Genomic DNA, 9,744 nt, shown 5'->3' with positions numbered 1-9,744 from the left:
TAAGAGACAGGAAGAAGAGTATTTCAGCATTCTCCACATCCTGGGTAAACAGGTCTCCCATTTCCTTTCAGAGAAGGCTCACACTGTCCCTAGTCTTGTTTTATCACCAATGTACCTATAGAAGCTTTTCTTGTTGCCCTTGACGTCCTTGGCCAGATTTAATTCTATTAGGGCTTTGGCCTTCGTAATCTGATCCTGATCATAGTATGCCTTTCAAAAACAGGTGCACAAGATTATGTTTGAAAAAATGATTGCTATTCTTTTATTTAATAATGCATGATCAACTCTTCACCATCGACTGGTGAGTAGCAAGGTCTACATGTATTCTTTTTGTTCTTCTGTAGTTTAATATGGGCTCCATGGCAGAAACAGTCTCCCTCGCTTTAGCATAGAAACTCAGTAATAAGATGACAAGTATTCTAAAAATGAGCAATTTTCATTTCTGAAAGCTGAGCAACAAACAATTTTAAAGACTTCCAATTAATATTACCTTTTTCTCATTTTATCTTCTGCATTCCCAAAGTGTTCTCAAGATCTGTTAAGAAGTCTCTATGGCAGTTGCTACAGATATCTCTAGTAAAATGGATTAATTTTTATTCAACTGTAGTACAGGCTATTTATTACGTCCTACATCAGTTGTTACTATAAGGATGTTCAGGCTAATGCAGCACTTACATCCAGAAAGGACTTTGTTCTGTTCTGCTGTTCAAGCAAGTAATTCTGTTTAACTGTAAAACAAACATAGTAGTCCTATGAGCCCAAATACTTGATATCGTAATCACAAAATAATAGCAGCAAATTTTGTTCTAAGTTAATGTCCTCTGTGCTATGAAAGAATAAATTCACGTTACACTCAGATTTCCGGAGAACACAAGTATTATTCACAGCCCTTCAATACTGTGAATACATTCAATTCTATCTCATTTTCTGTAAGAAGTATCATTTCACATCTTGATGTTCTGCGAAGAGAAATTCACTTCTGCACAAGCATGGAAGCTAAACATTTAGATTTGTCCACAGTTAGGAACTCATTACTCTTACCCTTTTATACTGCCTATATTCCAGTTCTGGTTCCACAGTGACATGACAGACCAAAGCATCAGTCACACTATTTCAGCTTCATTGGCTACCACAGATTTACTGTGCTGCTTCAGTAACATTAACCAAGAGCTATTGTGATGACAGTTACACCAACATTACAAAATGTGTTTGTCATGTTGAATTCCACCACCCTGCCTGCCCAATGCAGGTATCACTCACTGGTGATCCTAGATACCATCATCAGAAAGCGAGGCATTGATTTTTCCAAGAAGCACTTAAAATCTACTGTCTGTTTTCCTACTGTAGTCTGAAACTGAAAATGTAGATGAGATGCCAGTTTACAATACTGATACTACAAATGTTTTCAGAGAAAAATGCAAGTTTTAACAGTGTGTGATTTTAATCAAAGTTACAAAACAGGTGAACAAAACTATGACAGGGATCTGCAAGTAATCACCTTCAATTCCATTTCTTCCACCATATTAGCAGAAACAAGAACCACACCTCCCTTTCTGTCTCTCACCTAAATTTCCCCCTCAAACATGGGAGCACCATCTACTTTGAGCGTCTTGCAAATGCTATCACACCTGTATACACAGACTTTGTCTGCACCCCAAATTTGGTGGGACTGGGTTTGGGGGTGGGGGAGAAGGAGCAGAGAGGTAGAAGCAAGGAAGATAATGGGAAAAATACAAAGCAGCTCTGATGCAAAGCTGCTGTGTTAACAGCAAGGCTTACCACATTAGCTCCTATGTAGCATTTTCATAGCAAAACTTGCCAATAGCTTGAAGCACGGGCAGAGTAAACCCTATAAATAAGGCTGGGGAGAAGGGAACATATAGCAGATGAAAGACACAGGAATCAAAATCAGCAGCTTATTACACACAGAACTTACACAGTATGGCACAGCAAATTTAAAAGGTCCACTAAACTAAACCTAACAGACTAAGACAGTATTTTCATTTAGCAAAGGCCTTCAAAAAAAGGTACAGCATGACAAAGGAGTTGCATTTCTTATCAAGCATCAGAGGAAACAAGGGGTGATACAACATTCTTTAAGCAATAAGGACAGGTACAGTTGCAGACAAGTTTGTCTCTTCCAGGCATACACAAACAGCACTGAAAATCTTGATTTGCTCTGAAACAAAGGAATAGTTCTATCTCATATTGCTCACTAGTCGCTTATTTGCACAACAGTGGAATGTACCTTCTACCAGTTAACAGTTTGATCTACAACAATAGCTGGTCCAGAGGAAACTGAAACAAAGAGAAGGACATACAAGCTACCAGGTAAAACAATCAATAGTTTATATTTTGTCCACTGATTTCCTGTTGGGTGCATGTCACACCCACCACCATGGCCCTCAAGTCCCCATCTTTTACTCCTTCCAAACAACTGCAATACAATTAAGAATTGTGGAATAAGACTGAAGCAAAGCAGAAGTCAGCTAGTGCAAGCAGGAAGTTCCTCTAAGGTACTTTTTTCTTCTCTACAAGTTCCTTACAGTCAAAGAAAGGTATCTACCCTCTCTGCAAAGCACTGCTGCTTGTGGGGTTTTTGATTGACTCCATGACTGACTGAGAATTTTGTAGCACTACGAAGAGAATCCCACTTCCATCTTCAAGATGTTCTCCTTGGTCCTACCATGACAGGACACTTGCAGCCACTGTGCTTGGGGCTGTGCTCAAGTTCTGCTCCCTAACTGGGTATTCAGCACATGCAAAATCAAGTTCAAACTACACATGCTTAAACCTTGAACTAGCTGGAAGGAAGAGCATACAAAGCAAGTGGTTAAAGCTCAAATGCTCCAAAGGCTTGTGCTAGTTCTGCCAACACTGATATGACACCATGAGTTATAACTACTAACCCAAGTACTCCACTTGAATCAAGCATTGCTCCACTATGCAGTTACTTCGATTGGTTCAATCACAGTAACTGAAACACACTTACTTGGGGTAAATGTTACAGAGAAGACAAGTTCTATGACTAGTACATGCATAATCTATAACACATGGCTTTGCAACAGAAATCCCTTCAAACTTCCTAACTGTACTTCTCCACTTAAACCCCAAACAACACTCAAGACGTTGTCTGACAGCAATCAAAACTCTTGGTGGGATAACCCTTTGAGCTTCCTGAGCATACAGAGGCAGAAATTAAGTCTCCACACTTTTCCTGTCCATGCTCAGTATAAGGTATAAAACTGGTCTATGGGAGAAGACTGAGCACAATGCAGTGGATTCACTCTTGCAAAAATTAAGAGCAGTCATGGATGTTAATGTCAATGTTACTTAAAATAGAGTTTCCTCTAAGAAAACAAATACAAGCCAGTATCCCTACAGACTAATCAAGCCATTCCTCCTGCAGGCTGGAGAGGAAGGAAAAGGTGGTCTCTTCCATTCAAATATTTAGGAACTGTTCAGGCACTATGGCAACAAAACAAAACAAAAAAAACAAAACAAAAAAACCTAAGCAGATTTGTTTGTCAGAGAAAAATGCTCCAACAGTCTGCATTATCATTTATATGAAAAGTCACTTATACATTGAGGTATTTAGCTTTTATAGAAATTGTATTGCAGAATAATGCATATTTGTTGCACCATTTGACTTTCATTTTTCTTCACCTTAAAAAGTAAAAAACACAAACCAGTGGTCTCAACTCTCAGCGCAGTTGTTTTGCTGTTGTGAATGAACATCCTTCACAAAGGGATATATTTTGCCACTTCGTTCAACCTATACATTGGACAAGATTTTAACACCCTATTGCCAGAAAGAATTGCAGCATTGCACCCAAACCAAGAAAAAGCCACATTAATTTTTCTTATGCTATACCTTCTAATGCAGAGGAGAAGCCCTGATGCTCTGTGTTCCTTTAGGGGCAATTGTCACTGACCCACTCTTATGAAGAATCGTCACTCCAGCTCTCAAAGCAGAAGCTATCCTTTCATCCAGTTCTACTACTGTTAAAAGTGATCTCTTGCAGCTACTACTCTTACAATCAATGCTTCCTGCCCACACAGAGGCTAAGTCTTAGCAGCAAAAGACACACACAGGAAAGAAAAGCATTTTATCTTCAACATGCTGTGGTCTGCCACCTCCACAATAGGTCAGCAGTCAGAGACAATTACACGAACACCAAGGTTTTGCTCTATCTTAAGATTTTTAAAATTTCCAGCTCCTTCCTGACCTGTTCACTCCTTCCCCTTTTTGGTTTTTCCCACCAAGTGGGAGAGAAAGGGAGGAGGAAAATACCTGAAACCCTAGGAGATAAGTCAGGAGACAAAAATAAATTTTTAAAAAAAGAAAAAAGAGCTGGCAACCTTAATTGAGGCTCCCTGCCAGAGACAGGAACATAAAAGGTGACTGGTGAAAAGCACATTTCCACATCAGAAGTGATGCTACTGGCCTTGGGAAACTGCAATACCTAGAAAATTACCTCTTCAATCCTCTGCTAGGTGTAATGGAGAAAACACGTGCAGCTGCATGATGAAGCCTGTATCAAATCAAGCACAACTCTTTCCCCACACCAGCTCTGTCTCTCTAGGATCCTAAGAGGTTATTCAAGAAAAAAAGACTAACCATTACCCACCTGAGACTGCTAAAACCAGAATTCCGTGGGGACTCAACCATCCACCTGGAGTCTCCCAGTTTCTATGAGGGTCAGTCACCACATTAAAAGACAAAGAAATGAACTGAAGAGTCAGGAGAGTTAAAACCTGATCTCCAGGGGAAACAACTGACTTAACAAGTATGCTTCATTAGCATTAAAAACCGGTTATTAGATTCCCAACGGAACAGAATCTCAGTCACACCAGAGAACTGATTCCAAGCACTACAGAAAGTCTGCCATTAATTTCTGTTGATATTTTTTTGCAACACAGACATTAAAGATTGCAGACTACTGAAATATCAATCCAGTAACTCAAACTCTTGAGTACTCTTTCACCAGAGCCAAGACTCTGACAGGATCAAAAGATCAATACTACAACAGGGCATCTGAACATTATGTTGGAAATTTAGTTTAAGTGACCTGACTTGCAGTCTGTACTTAACAACTAACAACATAACAAATTTTGCTAATTCTTGTTCAGTGGCAAAGGAACTGCAATGCAAAATCTTCTGATACCATTACGTACAGCTATAGGAATGGGAACGTGAATTTTAACGTACTGAATGCATGTTATGCCAGTATAATTCAATGCAAGAGAATAAGAACTACAACATGGCATCAATCTGTGACTGTGATTTGACACTACAGGGAAATATAGACTGCTTTTATTAAAAAGAAAAAAAAAAAAAAACACAACACCTTCTGATTTTAAGTATAAAAAAACCCCTCTTAAATTAAACTGAAATTAACTCCTAGTTGGGAAGACACCTCTGTGCTACCCAAAGAGAATAATTTCATTAAAAGCATTCAACCAACATAAGCTCACTGTTAATGCCAGGTGATTTGCTGATCACCTGGAAAAAAAAAACATATCATTAATGGTAAACTAGCTTTTGACATCTGCAAATATGCAGAGTATTTTCTTCAGCTCAGCTAAATAACTGGTTCACTCAGAGAAGCTGCTGAGAGGACAGGCAAGAAAGACCTGTCCTACCTTTCCAATCAATGAAAAAGAACTTGATACTAAAAACTGAGGTATTCTTAAATCATAGCTACTGTTCTGTGTTTTTTTTTAATTTTCAGAACTGTTTAATCCACTAGTAAAATCCAACCAGTAACACTAGATTTGCTAGCTGTAAAAAACATCTTATTGTTAAAATTTAGATCTATGATACGGTTAAACTCTTATGCTAAAGAACTCAAGTTTACACATAGGGGTGTGTATATATCTGTAAAAACTCAGTTAACTGTCTAAACTATGCTTAGATATTAAAATACCATTTTCTCCATTTTTAGGTAATACATCTGAACACTAAGTGTACAGAAAAATGTAACTATCACTCACCATTTTTCAACACAATAAAAGCTTCAGAATCTTAAGCTACAGATAACTATCAAATGCATATAGTACTTGCAACTATCAAAAGTCCACAAGCTGCATGTAAATGCAACTGCCAATTATCAATAATAAACATTTTTAAAAAAAACCACAAATGCAAAACAATATTAAAATCAGTTATTAGATCAACATTTCTCTCTTCTCACAACCTGAATTCTAATCACAGATGGCGCTATTTTTCAGAACACACATCAATGGTCAGACTGAAAGAAGTCAGCATCGTGGTAGGTTTGATTGCATTTATCTCTACCGATCATTTCGATTTTCAGAAACATCCAGGGGAAGAGCTGTAGGGGGGAACACAAACTATCCAGGAAGTCATAAAGAACACTTTATTTATCATCAGCAATATGTAGTTCTACAACCTCACGTGTTTGCTTTTCAATCGTTTTGTTGCTTATTTTCTGTTCTATCCTTAGCGTACACTAAGCTACATTTAAGCTTATTCTATTTTGATTTTGTATGCACCAAAAAAAAAAAAATTGAACACAAAAAACCAAATTTTCCCTGACTTATTCTCATATACTGTGCAAGATTTCAGACTAAATATCAATGAAGCCAATAGTCCAAGTAGTGTAATGGGTAACTGTCCAGCTACCTTAGTTTTCCGACCTTATAGCAGCCAGATGGGATGGGTAGTCTTCTGCAGGCTTCCGCTTTGAATTTTCACCCTATTGCCTTTAGAGTGGAGTTTGGGGGGTTTTGCATTAATGAATATCACGCAAGGATTCCTGTTAGGTTCACCTTCACACAGATGAAATTATGTGTCACTTATTTGAGGGGTTCACTGATTATTTTTGTTTGTTTGTTTTTAACTTCAAACTACCACACAAGGAAAAGCCACTAGCTGAATACGGGAGAACCAGAATTTCTTTATTATCATAGCCTCTGACATCAGGAGCTACCTCTAGAGAATCAAAATTATTAGCTAAAAGTACTGAAATATCACATGCCAATGTGTAATTGTGTAATTTACCATCAGGTGTAAAGTATGCATTAACCTTAAAAAAAAAAAAAAAAAAATCAGAGCTTTCCAGTGGTTACCAAGCAACCAAGAGCAGAAAATAACATGAAGCTTTCAAAATAGAAATGCAAACCAAAGCTGAAATTAATTATTTAAAAGTCAATCCAGCTGGTTTATCAAGCACTCTCTAAAAGCCTTTCTTATAAAAACTCCTGTGTAATCTCTGACCTCTTAAACAAATAAACAAAAGTCAATTTTTAAATAAATGCCTTCCATAGCATATATTCTGAAGGTCTTCACTACTCCAAAAGCAGATTTACCACTCTCTGTTGAAATCCAGGAATGTTTCACTAAACCTAAATATTTATCAAGCTCTCTTTGGGAAAAGGTAAACTTTCTTTTACAGGCAACTATTAAAACAGCACTCCAAAGATATAATAATTTACTCTTTTATATTTCAGGTTATTTAGCATTCAGTAAATTGGCACATTAAATAAGGGGAGGCACAAGTTGTACAAGTTGCTGATTAAACTCCAACTTTCCAGTAAAATACTTAATTCCAGAGACCTTAAATACAAAGATCATAAACCAGCTGTTCTTAACCCTGTGTATCTAAAGAGATAACACAGATGCTTGGTTCATTACTTTTAGCAGCAACTGTGCAGCGTTATTTGTTTGATTCCAAGACTTTCTCCTACTGCTTCAGAACATGACCAATAAAAGGTATCTATTAGTCACCTTAATGATTCTTTCATTTTCTTTTGTACTTTTATATTAGAAAATGGTGAATCACACTGTAGATTTTCATTATAAAAAACAATGTGATTCAGAATCAAACCTAGACTGATACAAAGGAATGCCTAATCTACTAAAATGTTCTAAACCATACGCCTAATCAGAGACCCAGCTTCAGATGTCCAATCCAGAGCTTTACACATGCATCTAGTCTTATCACTCCTGGTTTCTCCAGCATACCTCATAGATGCTCTGCTATTGTTTGAGACGAGATCAATTAAAAAAAGCTCAAAGATTTATGGAAAACTACATAGTTCCCTGTCCAAAACAGACAATCAGTTGTTCCCATCTCAGTCTTTTTTCTTATCATTCATATTAATTTACATTCACCTAATTTCTCCTCCTAAATTACACCACCAGGACTACAGGCATCCCCGGACATCTTTTTCTTTGTTTGTCCTTAACTATAGCTTAGCACATTTAATAGCAAGACCAGTTGACAGAATCACACATGCATAAATAAAAGCTGCCAGCACTTCCACTTTTCCCATAATTGCATTACTACTTGAGGAATACACCCCTAAACCAACTCTACTGCTCAAAAGAGCTGTAAATATTTCAAATATTTACAACAGAGAGCGGTATTGTAGGATGGGGTTCAGGCTTGACACAGCCAGGCAAACATTGCAGCTTTTAGTCTTTTTTTTTTTTTTTTTTTTTTTTTTTTTTTTTTTTTTTTTTTTTTGTTTTTAACATTGCCTGTTTCATATGTGCAACCATGAAATGTAATCCCAAACAATGCATCAATGAGAACCGTTTCATAAACTGTGTGAGACCTGTTGTGTGGGGGTACAAAACATAGTTATTTCAAAAAAATACCACTGCACATGAAACACTGCTTTTGACTAGATAGGTACAGTCTCCCCAGTTTTTCTTTAGCTCAAAGCCACCTCACAAGAACAAAAGCACATAAAATTTAGAACCATAGACTGAACTATGTCCAGACAGTACACATTGATTCATATAGATTCCTGTTTTTTCTCTTAAAATAACACACATAAGAACTGAGGTATTCACTTTTATCTGCTTTCATCAAAACCTCAGTAATTTTTAAGGAGGTTTCAAATTTTTAGATTTCTATGGCTGTTGCCTTCGGGATGCTCTCATCAGGATTGAGTCATATCTCCACGCATGCATTATGTTTTTAAAGACAAGACCATAACATTCAAAGCATCACCAGAAACCCACAGGTTCAGAATCACTTCACCAATGACTACACTTATATCTTCAACTCCTGTCACGAAAAATCATAATCTAAGTGGAAATGTAAGACCACACTTAAGATTTTTCTTTAAAAAGTGTGTTGTTTCTGAGAAAGTCCTCTTGTAATCACACGAAGTTTTCAAATGGCTATTTTATCAATCTGAATTTCAAGCAAGCAGAATTAAAAAAGAAGCCTCAGAGAAAGGCTCCCTCTTTGTGCAAGGCAACGCACGATAAAACCCTTTTAAACATCAGATCGCAGAAACTGAAAAAGATGTAAAACGTTTGCAATTAAATTCTGAAAAGTTAAAATAACACTCCCCTAAAAATGTAAGACAGAAATTGAAAGATTTTTCTCCTGCAATCCAGTCCTGGTGAGCGGATCGCCGTGCAGACTGCACGTCAGACAAAATACCTTCAGACAGCGACAAGGGTCCGCACACCCACGGCAGGCTGCGAGGCAGACGCCTGCCTTACCAGCTGCCTCCGCCTCCATTTTCACTTTCCGCCCAAAATTTATCCTCCTCTGCTTCCAAGAAGCTCCCTCGGTATTGACATTACCAACAGACACCTTCTCACCTGAGTAACATTTTACAGTCTGCCCAGCCAGGCTTCATACCCCTGAGTTAGTAATTTTGCACCAGAGCCACATTCTGCAATTTGCACCCTGACATTTAACTCTTTTTCCACACATCTCTCCAGCAGGGTCAGGAAGAGGGGGCCTGGGGAGG

General features: G+C 37.7%; 1 protein-coding gene across 2 annotated transcripts in view; it reads right to left on the bottom strand.

Moving 5' to 3' along the window:
- PPP4R1 (protein phosphatase 4 regulatory subunit 1) overlaps positions 1-9,729 on the bottom strand; it is a 66,153-nt gene extending 56,424 nt beyond the window's left edge. For both annotated transcript variants that reach the window (XM_026842387.1, XM_026842388.1), the window contains exon 1: positions 9,593-9,729. The gene's annotated coding sequence lies outside the window, so the exon portion shown is untranslated. The remainder of the gene's footprint in view (positions 1-9,592) is intronic.
- Positions 9,730-9,744: the final 15 nt, after the last annotated feature.

Source organism: Athene cunicularia (assembly GCF_003259725.1).
Source record: "Athene cunicularia isolate RWA chromosome 2 unlocalized genomic scaffold, athCun1 chr2_part1, whole genome shotgun sequence".
NCBI lineage: Eukaryota > Metazoa > Chordata > Aves > Strigiformes > Strigidae > Athene > Athene cunicularia.
Note: the sequence above shows the minus strand (reverse complement) of the source record. Positions and strands in the feature narration are given on the sequence as shown.